At 41.4% G+C, this 17,264-nt stretch overlaps 1 long non-coding RNA gene across 1 annotated transcript; it reads left to right on the forward strand.

Moving 5' to 3' along the window:
* Nucleotides 1-853: 853 nt before the first annotated feature.
* On the forward strand, nucleotides 854-10,091 carry LOC119877608. Its single transcript, XR_005379415.1, has 3 exons — nucleotides 854-1,096; nucleotides 6,876-7,130; nucleotides 9,957-10,091. It is a non-coding gene; the product is annotated as an uncharacterized LOC119877608 (long non-coding RNA).
* The last annotated feature ends 7,173 nt before the right edge of the window (nucleotides 10,092-17,264 follow it).

Below are 17,264 nucleotides of genomic sequence, written 5' to 3' on the forward strand. Positions count from 1 at the left end.
GTGTACCTGTTATTTATTATTAACTCATATTTATCATTCTTTATTTTTGTCCACATTTCAGTACTTATTTCCATATTTGCATATCATACATTTTCATTTAAAAGTTTTCAAGAGGTTTATCTCATTCTGTCTTTGAAAAACCTGACTGTGAAGCACTATTTTTATTTAAATACAGGTCATGATTGTGTGGACACCAGGAGGCTCTGGGCCATTGCGACTGACAAGTTAGAAGGACTGATGCCACCTTCTTTTTTTTAATTTTTATTTATTTATGATAGTCACAGAGAGAGAGAGAGAGAGGCAGAGACACAGGCAGAGGGAGAAGCAGGCTCCATGCTCCGGGACCCCAATGTGGGATTCGATCCTGGGTCTCCAGGATCACGCCCTGGGCCAAAGGCAGGCGCCAAACCGCTGCACCACCCAGGGATCCGCCCACCTTCTTCACACGTGAGAAGGGCCTGAACCTGCTTCAGTGGTACTTGGAGCAGGACTCCACCCATTTGAGGCTCTCCTCTGCTGTGACTCTATAACCCCCTGGTGAAACTGGATGGTGGCATTTCTCAACCCACATGGAAACCTACATCATCTCTTCCTTCTTCCTGTGACTAAAGGCATCACCAGTCCAGAATCATGTAGGGAACAGTCATGGGGAATGTGACCCCATATGTCATGAGTGACTCCATTCCCAAGAGCAAAAGGAAAGAAGGAGTAAGACTCTGTCCGCAGATCTCATCGTTGTGCCCAGGAGGCTGTGCTGTTATTTCCTTCAAGGTTCAATGCCCCATTGTGACCTACAATGCACATGAGAACACCACCTGCTACCCCAGTGTAGCTCAGAGAGCAGATTCTGCCCTCACTTACAGGATGTGTTGCCCACCATGCCACCCCTCCATGGTGTGGGATTCCAGAATACCCACCTGTTTCTATTCTGCACACATGAGCTCCAGGAACTACAAAGTCAGCATGATTAAGGTTCTTGTTCAGGTGACCAAATGTCAGAGAGGGCAACTGAGGATAGGACCCTTGTGATGGGAAGAATCACTGGGGGGTGTCCTGTGAGGAGTGCGGGGGAGTTCCCTCAAACTGGAAGGTTAAGGTGAGTGGCAGATGATAAGTTGTTCAGTTCACAGGGGCTTCTCTGACCTGACAGTAGCCTGAGCTTTGAAAGGATCAATCTTCTCCCTGGTTTTTTGTATCTATCTAGCTTCCTCATGCCTTCAGCCACTCACACCAACATATTCCACAGGTTCCTCAGATAGGTCTCCTTTGGAGGGGCAGGGAATCTATGCTGGAGAACCCGCAATGGTCCAGGCAGAGGAGGTCCATTCCCTTGGCCTTAGATAGTCCTCCCTCACCCTGCACTTTTTGCTTAACCTCTTCTCCTCTCCTGGACATCTTGTAACTTTTGACTTCCTATCCCTCTGTTATTGATTTGGTTCTCCAAACATGAATCACCTCCATTTTCAGAGTACAGGGTGAAAATCTCCCCTTCATCTGGGATTCCATGAAAAACGCCTCTCTCCTTCTTCAGCAGGCCCAGAGAGGGCCTTTCCCTGAACACGATTTTCTATGACAGAGTTTCATAATTCTGTCTCCTACTGCTCCTTCTTACACTTGCCTTTGTCTAAGACCAGAATCAGAGACGGGCAAATATGTGGAGTAGATGTATGGGGATAGGCCACTACCTTATATAGAGAAGATCCATCTTTGCAAGGGAACCTTAATTTTGTTGAAGGTCCATGAATCTTTCCTAGAATCCTCATTCAGAACCTTCCTCACTTGGAGAGTTCAGAGGTGGGGCAGACCCACACATCTCAGGGGAGGACTGCTGGTCTTTGACAACCTCTTCCCCTAAGGACTCACTTAGATGGTCCCCATCCTCCTCAACATGCATTACCCTTATTTTCACAATCTGACCTTTTTGTTATTCATATGTCATATCCCATCTATATCTATGTATTTTAGATATTTATATACATTTCAGATATCACAGCGTATTTCAAAATTATGTACTTTTTGAATATATGGGTCTTAGAGATTCAATACTGAATAATTTCTATAACTTCTTTATTTGTAACTAAAGAAGTCTCAGTGTTAGATCATATACATCAATTAAACAAGATATCATTATCTGGGAAATAATTTATAACCCGAAAATTATAGTTACTTGCTGCACATTTCCAGCATAAATAGACAATAAAGACGCCTAATTGGAATGAAATATACTTTTTTAAACCAACCTTCAAATAATCCAACAGTCGTAGGTGTGTGTCAAATCTTGAGGGTTATTCCCTAGATATCATCGTTGTCAGAGAAGGGGAATCATGGTCCAGTGAGGAGGTGGGGGAGATGTTAGAGCTTGGAAGAGGGAGTGGAAGTTGGGGAACCAGCAGAGAAAGGCTGCTTGTAGTAGGATGATGTCCTCTCCCAGTGGCCACATCCTAAGGAAGCAAAGAGCTGGAAGCATATCTCTCCTCTCCTTCCTGCCAAAATCACTGGGTCAGGAACAAAGAGGGAAGCTCCTTCCTCACCCTACCTATTACTACTTTGACTGCATCTATCGGAGAATTCTTGGTCCTTGTGAAATACATGTTGCACAAATGATTACATAGGTTCTAGAAAACATAAATCAGGTGTATGACAAACTGGAAAAGAAGAAAAAACATTAGGGTTTTCTATTTTCCACATAAGGGGTCGAGGCAACAGCCATTTTATTTAGTCATCTACTTTCTCCTGTGCATGCAATCATGTTAGATTGCTTATTTTAAGGTGACGGATGCAGAGCTTCCTTCTCATATTCTTTCCTGTTTCGTTACTTGTTCCTACTCTTCCAAAACAGGGAACAAACTCTATCATCAATCCTCAATGAGATCTATCTAGTATCTCCCACAGGAGTTCAAGTGGTAATGCCCTATCAAAACCAGGTAGTGTTGTCTATATCCAAAATGAAGAAGCCCCAAAAAAACTAATAAACAATTCTATTTAGGATAGCATCAAGAAGAATAAAACATTTAGGAGGGAATATAACACGTAGGAAAAAAATGTAAACTGAAAACTACAAAAGATTGCCAAAAATTAAGCAGATTTAAGTAAGTGAGAAGACACGGTGGCAATGGATTGGATGACTTAATATAGTGAAGCTTCAACCACCATCATCCAAATACATCTACACACTTGGTGTCATTCTGCCATTTGGACACCTCCCTGGTTTAATCCTTCACTGTCTACTTCTCATCCTTCTTGTTCCCTATTAGGCAAGATGTTAGGCAATAGCTGTTTATTGGACTCAGATCTTAGACACATAACTCCAGTGACTTCCATGGAACTCTGAACAATATTTCTAGGTTAGAGTCCAATGTAATTACAGTGCAGGACCTTGATGGTGTCAGTGCAGGGGAGGTTGAAGAACACCTCAGAAGTGAGGAGAGGTTCATTTATAGTAAGGTTCTCTTAATAGGAATCATCATGCTGAGTAAATAACAGAATGAGCCTAGAAATACAAAGTATATCAGAGGGACAAACAATTTAGAATTTCTGGCTAACATTCAAGGGAAAAATTGATCTCAGACAAATCAGTAGGAGTGGAAGACACATTTCCCCTGATGGCATTATATTGTCATAGCAAATATAGGCTGAAAAGCCTTAGCAGTGAGGAATGCAGACTTGACAGGAAATCTACATGGTAACAAGAAAACAACAACGTTCAAATGAAAGAAGAATTCACATAGAATTATTACAAGGTGTGAGCCACCTTGGTACCCTGAGAACCTTATGACCTTTACTTCTTTCAAGAGGATGATAGAGTGGTATGGACCTGAGGCACCTGGAAGAAGCAAACTAAATGACAGGTAATTCTGAAATATCTGGTAATATGAGCACAATTCAATTTATCATGTATTTAACTGTCTGGAGACCATTAGTTTTTTGAAAATAAGTGTCAGGGCCAAAGTTGACAAGGGCAACTCCTCATTCTCCTTTCCTGGGCAGTGACATTAAAATGATCCAATTACACAGTCTGGACACCATTCCAGGAGTGTTGGGTGGAGTCAGAGGAGATGGTGGGCTAAGCATGTTAGCACAACAGGGGGCTCTGTCGCATGGGTCCTGTGAGACCAGACTTCTGGGCCAGGTGTCTAAGAAAATACACAAATTCTTGCAAACTGAGCAGGCAGTGTCCTCAGTGAAGTTTTGTGCTGTACAGGAGTCCCTGGAGTCTCATGAGTTCTCAGTTCTGACTCAATTTCTCCAGGCACATTTCATCCTCAATCCCCATGGAGTCATTTTCAGAGATGATGTTCAGGCAAGGGGAGACAATCCCATACCTGGTCAAATTTGCATCTTAAAAATATCACCAGTATTGTTATGTGTGTCTAAGGTGAGAGACCGTTGATGAAAGGCAAATGGGAATGCCACCAGTGAGTCCTCAGGGATCCTAGTGCTGGGTGTTCTTTGTCCTGTCCTGATTCTTCCCTTTACCTCCTCCCTCATCAACAAGGAGTGTTCAGTGATGAGGGAAAAGATGCAGAGGGCGGTCATTTGTATTCCTTTGCTCCCATTATTTGCACAGGATGGTCATCACCCCAGTCATCCTGTTGCCTTATGGTTCAAGCTCTTCTTCAGGGGGCTAAACTGGAATATGCTATGATGTCATCTGTGGTAACAGATAATTTTTTCTCTTAGAAAAAAAATATTCATATTTCCATCTAATTTCTAATCTATCTATATATACATATTATATACTTGAAATTATAGTGCATAAAATATGTAACCATTAAACGTATGATAAATATCTAATGTGTTATTTTTCAAGACTATTATTCGAATGAGAGAGAGAAGGTGTGGGGAAGGGCAGAGGGGAGGAGTGTGAAATTTTAGCAGATTCCACTGTAGACGTGACAAGCAGATGTGGGGAATTGAGACCGGATGAACCTCCTAAGTTCTGTCCTCAATCCATTGGGCCTGAACAAATGGCTTGTTGTTTGGAAGCTTGTTTGTAGAATGTATGGATTCAGACTGTGTGTTCTCTAGGCCTTGAGATGGGATCGTCATAAGGATCCATAGCTATTTCCTCTTCACCAAGTCATTAGAAACACTGGCACATTTGGCCTACTTCATAGGCAAAGATTATAGCAGCAGAACAAAGACACTTGGGGTTTCAGGAACACGGGAGTCGATGGAGAGCAGCTGGTGCCCTGACTGGTATGGTTCCACTTCTAGTATGATCAGGATGACTGGAAAATGTGATATGAAATGTCTCTTAGACATTTCCCCTGAATAATGACAAAATAATTATAGTGCATATTTTATGCACTATAATTTCAATGACAAAAATAAAACCTAACAGAAAAAATCAATAAACCAGAGACAGAATGTATTTCAGATAAATTGACAACCTTCTGGAGACTTGAGCCGTCATAAATATACAGATACAAATATATATAAGAAGGAAAGAAAGAAAGGATATAAAGAGAGAGAAAGAAAGAAAAAGGAAAGAAGGAAAGAAAGACGCTATACAACGTATTTCTCAAACAAAGCACAAGAAAGAAAAAGTGACTAAAAAGTAAGTTAAAGACATTACCAGATATTTCACAGAAGGAGATAGGGAGATTTCATATAAACATGTGATATTCTATTCCATACTATCTATCATTAGGGAAAAGCAAATGCAAATATGAATAAGTTACCATTGCACACTTATCAGCATGGCCAAAATCCAGTAGACTGACATCAGATAGATTAAGAACAGAAAAAGAATAATTTAAAATAGCACCAAATTGGGCAGCCCCAACTGGTTCAGCAGTTTAGCAGCACCTTCAGCCCAGGGTGTGATCCTGGAGACCAGGGATAGAGTCCTGTGTCAGGCACACTGCATGGAGCCTGCTTCTCCCTCTGGCTGTGTCTCTGCCTCTCTCTCTCACTCTCTCTCTGTGTGCCTCTCATGAATAAAAATAAAATCTTCAAAAAAATAAAGAAAATAAATAAAGAAAATAAAATAGCACCGAATATGCATTTTCCCCACCCATACTCTCAATGATATGTCATGTTAGTATGACACATCTTCCCAATGATGCATTAAGAACATCAATTCACCTTGTGCTATTTTCCCCCAAATCCATAAAATTAATGTAATCATGTGAAAAAAATCAGATAAATCCATGTTCTGGGACATTCTACAATATACCACACCAGCTGTCTCCAAATTCCCAAAATCAAGAACAGAGAAAGCCTGAAAACTCATACATTGGAGGATTTTAGTATGTCCTTATGAATAAATGCAATGTTAATACCTGGATTGATTTTAGGCAAAACAGTGCTATAATAAATAAATAAATAAATAAATAAATAAATAAATAAACAAACAAACAAACAAACAAATTTTGAAATCCAAATTTAGTCTGCAATTTTTTCAGGATTATCACACCACTGGTAAATACTTGTTTTTATAAACATATCATAACAACACAAAATGTTACCATTAGAAAAAGCTGGGTGAAACATAGAGATCTCTATCCCATATTTGTATTTATTTCGGTAAATATACAGAATAAAATTTCTACACACAAATAAAAGAAAAAAGGAATAAAAATTTCTTCTCTCCACTCCTCTGCATTTAAGAACAGAAAGACAGACATTTGTGTAAAATTACAGAATAAAATTTTTACACACAAATAAAAGAAAAAAGGAATAAAAATTTCTTCTCTCCACTCCTCTGCATTTAAGAACAGAAAGACAGACATTTGTGCTCTACTGGTTTCCAGCCAGCCTGTAAAACTTTTCACACTGAGTTCTTGGTTATGGAATGTATTTGCTTTTCTTTACACTGCAAAGAGTAATGTAAAAATAACAATCAGGTTCTTTGTCTTTTATTTACACAGCTTGAGTGTCAAGATAAATCTCCTACCTTCCAGCAGGTCAGCAGGATCCCCGCCATTCTAGCCCTGGAAAAAGAATTCAGAATGGACACCATGAGGATCCCCAGAACAGGACAGTAGGAAGTGCTCCCATTCATGCAGGTCTTCTCTCTTACAACGGAAATGTCCTGACACACTACAACAAACAAGTATAGGAAGACTTTTGAAGGTAGAAAGAGGAAGAAGGAAGACTTCAAACAAATTGAGGAAAATTCAACAGTGCGTACCCTGGTTCCTTTTCTTGTATTAGGTCCCCTACATGTAAGACAAGATCCTGTAGGTTCCTCCAACCATGAAACATTCAAAGGCTGAGATTCAGAAAATCAAACCAGAAAACACTAAAACTCAAAAAAAAAAAAAAAGAAAACACTAAAACTTCAAAAGCAGCAACTCCTCTGGTCAGAGGATATGGAGATAAGTTGGCCTGAGTGGAGGAAATATTTGGACAAACCTGCCCATGACTTAGACACACACTAATGAATTCCCAGTGTGTCCTCATGCAGGGTTCACATTATTGCTCAGAAGAGACATGGTGTCCATATCCTCCTGGCAGGGGCAGGCAGTGTCCCAGTACCCACCCGCCATGGTGTCAGCTACTCAGGAGATAGCTGAGCCTCCATCGCATGGGAACATCAACAATTCTTGGCAAGGCAGGCCTAGTGGACTAGTTTGCACTCCAGGTTTTTTCACCCTTGATTTTGGCAGATACTGGGGAGATCATATGAACTCCATCGCTCTGCAGGGAGAATGAATGCAGTGGTACATGGCAAAGCTGGTTTGTTGCCATAACCCACTGCTGGTGGCGGTCTGAACACTGGGGAACTGAGCCTGGGGTCTTCCTGGGCCTGAAAACAATGAAGTATGATGCAGGAGGCAAGGGAGCTGGCGCTGCATTTGACCCTCCACTCTCTGGAGTCAGTGAGGACAAGGAATGCAGTGGGGAGCAGAGGATCCACTCCCTGAAGGAAAGCAGCTCCATTCAGTCCTGTGCATCCCACCATGGTGTTGGCAGGGCCCAGGAACGAGCTTGTCCCACACCCCCACCTGATAAGAGGTGGGATGTGCCAATCACTACCCCACTTCTCCAGCAGAGAGTAAGCAGCAGAGTGGTAAACATTTGCACTTGAGCTACCTGGAACTGACACGAACACCCTTCCCCTTGCTGCTGCACTTCAGCGGGGGGATCACTTGTTTGAAGAAAAATAACTGAGGACCAAGCATCTCATTATATAATAGCCATAATACCCAGGATCCAATAAAAAAAATATATGACATGTGAAGAACCAGGAAGATAAAATCCTGAATAAGAAAGGAGAATCGGCTGACACCAACACTGAGATCACTCATATGCTGTAATTATTGGACAGGTAGTTTTAGGCAACTATCATAAAATCCATGTTGTTTAAAATTACAAACACTCTTCAACAAATGGAAAAAATAGAAATGCAGAAATTAAAGAGAAATCATCAAAACAGACCAAATGGAAATTTTAGAACTGAAAAAAGATAACAGAAGCTTTCTGTAAATGACAGAAATGCAGAATTTAAAGAGAAATCAAAACAAAACAAATGGAAATTTTAGAACTGAAAAAGATAACAGAAGCTTTCTGTCAATGACAGAAAGGAAACTCTCCAGAGACACTCAAGAGTAGGTAACACTTCTTTTTTTTTTCTTAACACTTCTATTTGTTTTCTTCTTTTTTGTTGAAACCAATAATGGGCTCCATTCCTCCTACAATTCCCACCACCTTGACTGATCTGCTGAGCCTGTCAGCAGGGGGCGCTGTGCACCTGCTCAGAGCTGGCCAGGCCTGAAACCCAATGAAATGGTTCCACCTGCCTGGGCCCTGCACTGGTGCTCACTGCCAGAGGGAGAGATGACAGCAGCTGTCTCCTCCCAGGGGACAAACCCATAGCTCTCACCCACCCGAGAAACCCACCTTGGGTGAAAGCTACTAGCTGGGCTGAGGATCCAGAATCAGATAGAATTGTGGGCTCCTATTTACACAATATACCACCAAGCCCACCCTTCATCCTTGGAGCTGAGGAGGAGATAAAGGAAACATCCCAAATACAAATCAAAATTAAACTGAGAAATGACGTCACACCAGTCATAACAGCTAACAGACACAACATAGGAAACAGCAGGAGTGGGCAATGAGGTAGAGAAAGGGGAAACGTCTTGCACTGTTCATGGGTGTGCAAATTTATGTAGATCCTTTAGAACATAGTTTGAAGGATACTCAAAGTGTTAAAAATAGAAATACTCTGTGACTCAGCAATTACCCTACTGGTATTTACCCAAAGAATACAAAAATACTGAATCAAGGGGATACATTCTCCTTGAAGTTCATAGTGGCATTTTGAGCAATACCAGAGTGAGCCCAACTGATAAATGGTTGGAATATCTATCTATATCTATATCTATATCTATATCTATATCTATATCTATATCTATATCTATATATATGATGGAATATTACTGAACCATAAAAAGAATCACATTTTATCATTTGCAAAGATGTGGATGGAGCTAGGGAGTATAATGCTAAGTGAAGTAAATCAATCATAGAAAGACAAAGAGCATATAATTTCACTCATGGAGAATTTAAGAAATGAAACAATGCATCATAGGGGAAAGAGAGAGGAAAACAAGAACAAACCATTTACTCTAGAGAACTAATGCTTACTAAATGGAAGGTGGGTGGAGGGATTGGTTAAAATGTGGTGGGGCCTAAGGAGTGCACTTGTGATGAGCACTGGCTCATTTATTTAAGTCTTGAATTACTAATTGTACTCCTATTACACATTGTGTTAATAACCGAAATGTAAAGAAAAACTTAAATAAAAAAGAGACATCCCAGAGACCAGAGCCAGTTTTAAGGCCAGGGAATCTGTGGAAATTCCACAGCACGATCTTGACTCCTCTCCTTCTTCTCCCCCTCCTCAGCCACTTCCACTGATCATGGGGATCTCAGAGGCATCCATAGGAGGGATCCATCCGCCTTTCTTCTTCATCCATAACTTGTGTCTATTTTCATTTCAGGGACCAATTCTTAGATCGTGGTGACTCAGGAGACTTCATGGCAGTGTCCCCAGGAGGGACAGTCACTTTCAGGAATGCCTCCAGCACATGACTCTATCCATACTGGATCTAGGAAAAGATTGGACAAGTCTGGAGCATTTATTTATAATAAAAACAATAAGTACTGATTTCTCAGGCTCCCTTCTTGGGAACAAATCTGACTTAACCATCTCCTAGTGCCCAGCCTGAGGACGAGGATGAGTACCCCTTGGGGCTACATTGTGGTGCTGGGCCCAGTGAGAAACCAAGATGAGGAAAGGACACATACACTTTGTTTCATCAAGTGTGGATACAAATATCATGTGATTACTGACATCTCATGGCCAAATACCTGAGCCCAGAGCCCTATAAATGCAGATTGACCATGGGGAGATGGGCGTTGGGAAGGGTCTGGACTGATTTCCATTCCTGGATGAATCCTAACATTGAAAATTATATGAGTGACTCAGGAGGCATTAGTTCACAAAAACCAAAATCGGATATTTCGTATTAGAAAATGTCTGTTGGATCAGGACTATAGATGGAGGCTAAATACATTTCCTCTAGAAAAAAAAAGGAATATTAAAAGTCTTCCTTTACAGATAAAAAACGAAAAATTGAAGAAATGTTCATTTAGTATTTTCTTGATGCTTACTTTATTAGGTTGCATTTCAGTGCAATGAAACTTTGTTGCATACTTAAAAATAGAAATAATTTTTTAAAGGGAGGCCTGCTTGGTTCAGGGGTTGAACTCCTGCTTTCAGCCTGGGCCTTGATCCTGAAGTACTGGATCAAGTCCCATGTTGGCCTCACTGCATGGAGCCTGTTTCTCCCTCTGCCTGTGTCCCTGACTCTCTCTGTGTGTGTCTTTCTTGAATGAATAAATTAAAACTTTAAAATAATAAATAAATAAATAAATACATATATACATAAATAAATACATAAATAAATATCAGAAAGGGAGACAGAATGTAAAGACTACTAACTCTTGGAAACGAACTAGAGGTGGTAGAAGGGGAGGAGGGCAGGTGGTGGGGGTGAATGGGTGGTGGGCACTGAGGGGGGCACTTGACTGGATGAGCACTGGGTGTTATGCTTTATGTTGACAAATTGAACACCAATAAAAATAAATTTATTATTAAAAAAAACTACAATGAGATACCACCTGACACCACTGAGAATAGGGAAAATTAACTAGACAGGAAACCACAAATGTTGAAGAGGATGTGGAGATGTGGAACACTCCTGCACTGTTGGGGGGATAGGGAAATGCTGCAGCCACTCTGGAAAACTGTGTGGAGGTTCCTCAAAGAGTTAAAAAAAATCTGCCCTATGACCCAGCAATTGAACTGCTGGGGATTTACGCCAAAGATACAGATGCAGTGTAACTCGGGGACACCTGCACCCCGATGATTCTAGCAGTAATGTCCACAGTAGCCAAACTGTGGAAGGAGCCTCGGTGTCCATCGAAAGATGAATGGATAAAGAAGATGTGGTCTATGTATACAATGGAATATTCCTCAGCCATTAGAAATGACAAATGCCCACCATTTGCTTTGACGTGGATGGAACAGGAGGGTATTGGGAGGAGGGGCAAGATGGTGGAAGAGTAGGGTCCCCAAATCACCTGTACCCCCCAAATTACCTAGATAACCTTCAAATTATCCTGAAAATCTATGAATTCGGCCTGAGATTTAAAGAGAGAACACCTGAAACGCTACAGTGAGAAGAGTTCCTGCTTCTATCAAGGTAGGAAGACGGGGGAAAAAGAAATAAAAAAACAAAAGGCATCCAAGGGAGAGGGGCCCCTCGAGGAGCCGGGCTGAGGCTGGGGCGAGTGTCCCCAGGACAGGAGAGCCCTGTCCCGGAGAAGCAGGAGCTTCACCAATCTTCGGGGCAGAAAGGCCTCCCAGAGAGTTAGAGCAGGACTCCAGGAGGGCGGGGATGCCCTCAGGCTCCCTGGGACAGTAACAGAGGAACTGAGCCCTGAGGAGAGTGTGCTGAGCTCCCTCAAGGGCTGCCGCACACAAGGCTGGACCTGGAGCAGCTCAGAGGGGCTCGGGCGGTGGCTCCGTAGAGGGGGCTGCGTGACCGGGAGCGTGAATCCAACAGCGCAGGCCCTGGAACACTGGGTGCTGGGACACAGCCCAGGATCCGGCCTCCTCCAAGGAGAGGCAGAGGCCAAGAGAGCCCAGGACAGCAAGGATGCTCCTGCCCCAGCTGAGCAGATCAGTGGCCCCGCCCCCAGAGCCTCCAGGCCCTGCAGACAGAGAGCTCTGTAGATAATGCAGGAGCTGACTCCAGGGCTCCAGAGCTGGTCCCCGCCACTGGGGGTGTTCCTCCTGGGGCCTAAGGGGGTAAACAACCCCCATTGAGCCCTGCACCAGGCAGGGGGATGAGCAGTTCCCCCAAGTGCTAATACCTGAAAATCACACAACAGGCCTCTCCACCAGAAGACCAACTAGACGGACAAGTTCCAGGGGAAGTCAAGGGACTTAAAGTATACACAAACAGAAGATACTCCCCCATGGTTTTTTTTCTTTTTGATTGGTGCTTGCTTCCTCCACCCTTTTTTCCCTTTCTTTCTTTTTCTTTCTCTTTTTCTTCTCTTTTTTCTTTTTTTTCCTTTTTTCTTTTCTCTTTTCTTTCGTTCTTTCTCTCCTCTTTTTTTTCTCCTTTTCCAAATACACCTTGTTTTTGGACACTCTGCACTGAGCAAAATGACTAGAGGGAAAACCTCACCTCAAAAGAAAGAATCAGAAACCATCCTCTCTCCCACAGAGTTTCAAAATCTGGATTACAATTCAATGTCAGAAAGCCAACTCAGAAGCACTGTTATACAGCTACTGGTGGCTCTAAATAAAAGCATAAAGGACTCAAGAGACTTCAGGACTGCAGAATTTAGGTCCAATCAGGCAGAAATTAAAAATCAATTGAATGAGATGCAATCCAAACTAGATGTCCCAAAGATGAAGGTTAACGAGGTGGAAGAACGAGTGAGGGATATAGAAGACAAGTTGATGGCAAAGAGAGAAACTGAGGAAAAAAGAGACAAACAATTAAAAGACCATGAAGGTAGATTAAGGGAAATAAACGACAGCCTGAGGAAGAAAAACCTATGTTTAATTGGTGTTTCTGAGGGCGCCAGAAGGGCCAGAGGGCCAGAATATGTATTTGAATAAATCCTAGCTGAAAACTTTCCTAATCTGGGAAGGGAAACAGGCATTCAGATCCAGGAAATAGAGAGATCTCCCCCTAAAATCAATAAAAACTGTTCAACACCTCGACATTTAATAGTGAAGCTTGCAAATTTCAAAGAAGAAGAGAAGATACTTAAAGCAGCAAGAGACAAAAAAATCCCTGAATTTTATGGGGAGGACTATTAGGGTAACAGACCTCTCCACAGAGACCTGGGAGGCCAGAAATGGGTGGTAAGATATATTCAGGGTCCTAAATGAGAAGAACATGCAACCAAGAATACTTTATCCAACAAGGCTCTCATTCAAAATGGAAGGAGAGATAAAGAGCTTCCAAGACAGGCAGGAACTGAATGAATATGTGATCACCAAACCAGCTCTGCAAGAAATATTAAAGGGGACTCTTAAAATTCCCCTTTAAGAAGAAGTTCAATGGAACAATCCACAAAAACAAGGATTGAATAGATATCATGATGACACTAAACTCATACCTTTTAATAGTCACTCTGAACGTGAACGGGCTTAATGACCCCCTCAAAGGTGCAGGGTTTCAGACTGGATAAAAAAGCAGGACCCATCTACTTGCTGTCTACAAGAGACTCATTTTAGACAGAAGGACACCTACAGCCTGAAAATAAAAGGTTGGAGAACCATTTACCATTCAAATGGTCCTCAAAAGAAAGCAAGGGTAGCCATCCTGATATCAGATAAACTAAAATTTACCCCAAAGATGGTAGTAAGAGATGAAAAGGGACAGTATCTCATACTTTAAGGATCTATACAACAAGGGGACTTAACAATCATCAATATATATGCCCCAAATCTTGGAGCTGCCAAATATATCACTCAATTAATAACCAAAGTTAAGGCATACTTAGATAATAATACACTTATACTTGGTGATTTCAATCTATCGCTTTCTACGCTCGATAGCTCTTCTAAACACAACATCTCCAAAGAAACGAGAGCTTTAAGTGATACACTGGACCAGATGGATTTCATAGATATCTACAGAACTTTACATCCTAACTCAACTGAATACACATTCTTCTCAAGTGCACATGGAACTTTCTCCAGAATAGACCACAGACTGGGTCACAAATCGGGTCTGACAAGATACCAAAGATTGGGATCATCCCCTGCATAATCTGAGACCATAATGCCTTGAAATTAGAACTAAATCACAACAAGAAGTTTGGAAGGACCTCAAACACGTGGAGGTTAAGGACCATCTTGCTAAAAGATGAAAGGGTCAACCAAAAAATTAAGGAAGAATGAAAAAGATTCATGGAAACTAATGAGAATGAAGATACAACCGTTCAAAATCTTTGGGATGCAGCAAAAGCAGTCCTAAGGAGGAAATACATCGCAATACAAGCATCCATTCAAAACCTGGAAAGAATTCAAATACAAAGGCTAACCTTACACATAAAGGAGCTAGAGAAAAATAGTAAATAGATTCTACACCAGCAGAAGAAGAGAGTTAATGAAGATTCGAGCAGAACTCAATGAAATCGACCAGAATAACTGTGGAACGGATCAACCAACCCAGGATTTGGTTCTTTGAAGAATTAATAAGACAGATAAACCATTAGCCAGCCTTATTAAAAAGAAGAGAGAGAAGACTCCAATTAATAGAATCATGAATGAGAAAGGAAAGATCACTACCAACACCAAGGAAATACAAACGATTTTAAAAACATATTATGAACAGCAATATGCCAATAAATTTGGCAATCTAGAAGAAATGGGCGCATTCCTGGAAAGCCACAAAGTATCAAAACTGGAACAGGAAGAAATAGAAAACCTGAATAGGCCAATAACCAGGGAGGAAATTGAAGCAGTCATCAAAAACCTCCCAAGACACAAGAGTCCAGGGCCAGATGGCTTCCCAGGGGAATTCTATCACACGTTTAAAGAAGAAACCTTACCAATTCTACTAAACCTGTTTGGAAAGATAGAAAGAGATGGAGTACTTCCAAACTCGTTCTATGAGGCCAGCCTCTCCTTAAGTCCAAAACCAGACAAAGACCCCACCAAAAAGGAGAATTACAGACCAATATCCCTGATGAACATGGATGTAAAAATTCTCAACAAGATACTAGCCAATAGCATCCAACAGTATATTAAGAAAACTATTCACCATGACCAAGTAGGATTTATCCCCAGGACACAAGGCTGGTTCAACACTCATAAAACAATCAATGTGATTCATCATATCAGCAAGAGAAAAACCAAGAACAATATGATCCTCTCATTAGATGTAGAGAAAGCATTTGACAAAATATAGCATCCATTCCTGATCAAAACTCCTCAGAGTGTAGGGATAGAGGGAACATTCCTCAACATCTTAAAAGCCATCTACGAAAAGCCCACAGCAAATATCATTCTCAGTGGGGAAGCACTGGGAGCCTTCCTCTAAGATCAGGAACAAGACAGGGATGTCCACTCTTACCACTGTTATTCAACATAGTACTGGCAGTCCTAGCCTCAGCAATCAGGCAACAAAAAGACATTAAAGGCATTCAAATTGGCAAAGAAGAAGTGAAACTCTCCCTCTTCGCCGATGACATGATACTCTACATAGAAAACCCAAAAGCCTCCACCCCAGGATTGCTAGAACTCATACATCAATTTGGTCGCGTGGCAGGATACAAAATCAATGCCCAGAAATCAATGGCATTTCTATACACTAACAATGAGACTGAATAAAGATAAATTAAGGAGTCAATCCCGTTTGCAATTGCACCCAAAAGCATAAGATACCTGGGAATAAACCTAACCAAAGAGGTAAAATATCTATACCCTAAAAACTATAGAACACATCTGAAAGAAATTGAGGAATTGGATTGGCAGAATTGATATTGTGAAAGTGTAAATGTTACCCAGGGCAATTTACACGTTTAATGCAATCCGTGTAAAAATACCATGGACTGCTGATCCCTGGGTGGTGCAGCAGTTTGGCACCTGCCTTTGGCCCAGGTCGCGACCCTGGAGACCCGGGATAGTATCCCACGTCGGGCTCCCGGTGCATGCAGCCTACTTCTCCTTCTGCCTGTGTCTCTGCCTCTCTCTCTCTCTCTCTCTCTGAATATCATAAGCAAAAAAAATTTTAAAAATATACGTTTAAATAAAAAAATTTCCATAGACTTTCTTCAGAGAGTTGGAACAAATTAGTTTAAGATATGAGTGGAATCAGAAAAGACCCCAAAGAGCCAGGGGAATTTTAAAAAAGAAAACCATACCTGGGGGCATCACAATGCCAGATTTCAGGTTGTACTACAAAGCTGTGGTCATCAAGACAGGGTGGTACTGGCACAAAAACAGACACATAGATCAATGGAACAGAATATAGAACCCAGAAGTGGACCCTGAACTTTATGGTCAAGTAATATTCGATAAAAGAGGAAAGACTATCCATTGGAAGAAAGACAGTCTCTTCAATAAATGGTGCTGGGGAAATTGGACATCCATATGCAGAAGAATGAAACTAGACCACTCTCTTTCACCATACACAAAGATAAACTCAAAATGGATGAAAGATCTAAATGTGAGGCAAGATTCCATCAAAATCCTAGAGGGGAACACAGGCAACACACTTTTTGAACTCAGCCACAGTAACTTCTTGCAAGATACATTTATGAATGGAAAAGAAACAAAAGCAAAAATGAACTATTGGGACTTCATCAAGATAAGAAGCTTTTGCACAGCAAAAGAAACAGTCAACAAAACTGAAAGACAACCTACAGAATGGGAGAAGATATTTGCAAATGACATATCAGATAAAGGTCTAGTTTCCAAGATCTATGAAGAACTCATTAAACTCAACACCAAAGAAACAAACAATCCAATCATGAAATGGGCAAAAGACATGAAGAGAAATCTCACAAGGGAAGACATAGACATGGCCAACACGCACATGAGAAAATGTTCTGTATCACTTGCCATCAGGGAAATACAAATCAAAACCACAATGAGATACCACCTCACACCAGTGAGAATGGGGAAAATTAACAAGGCAGGAAACCACAAATGTTGGAGAGGATGCGGAGAAAAGGGAATCCTCTTACACTGTTGGTGGGAATGTGAACTG

The sequence above is a fragment of the Canis lupus genome, chromosome 26 (genome assembly GCF_011100685.1).
Source record: "Canis lupus familiaris isolate Mischka breed German Shepherd chromosome 26, alternate assembly UU_Cfam_GSD_1.0, whole genome shotgun sequence".
NCBI classification, from domain to species: Eukaryota; Metazoa; Chordata; class Mammalia; order Carnivora; family Canidae; genus Canis; species Canis lupus.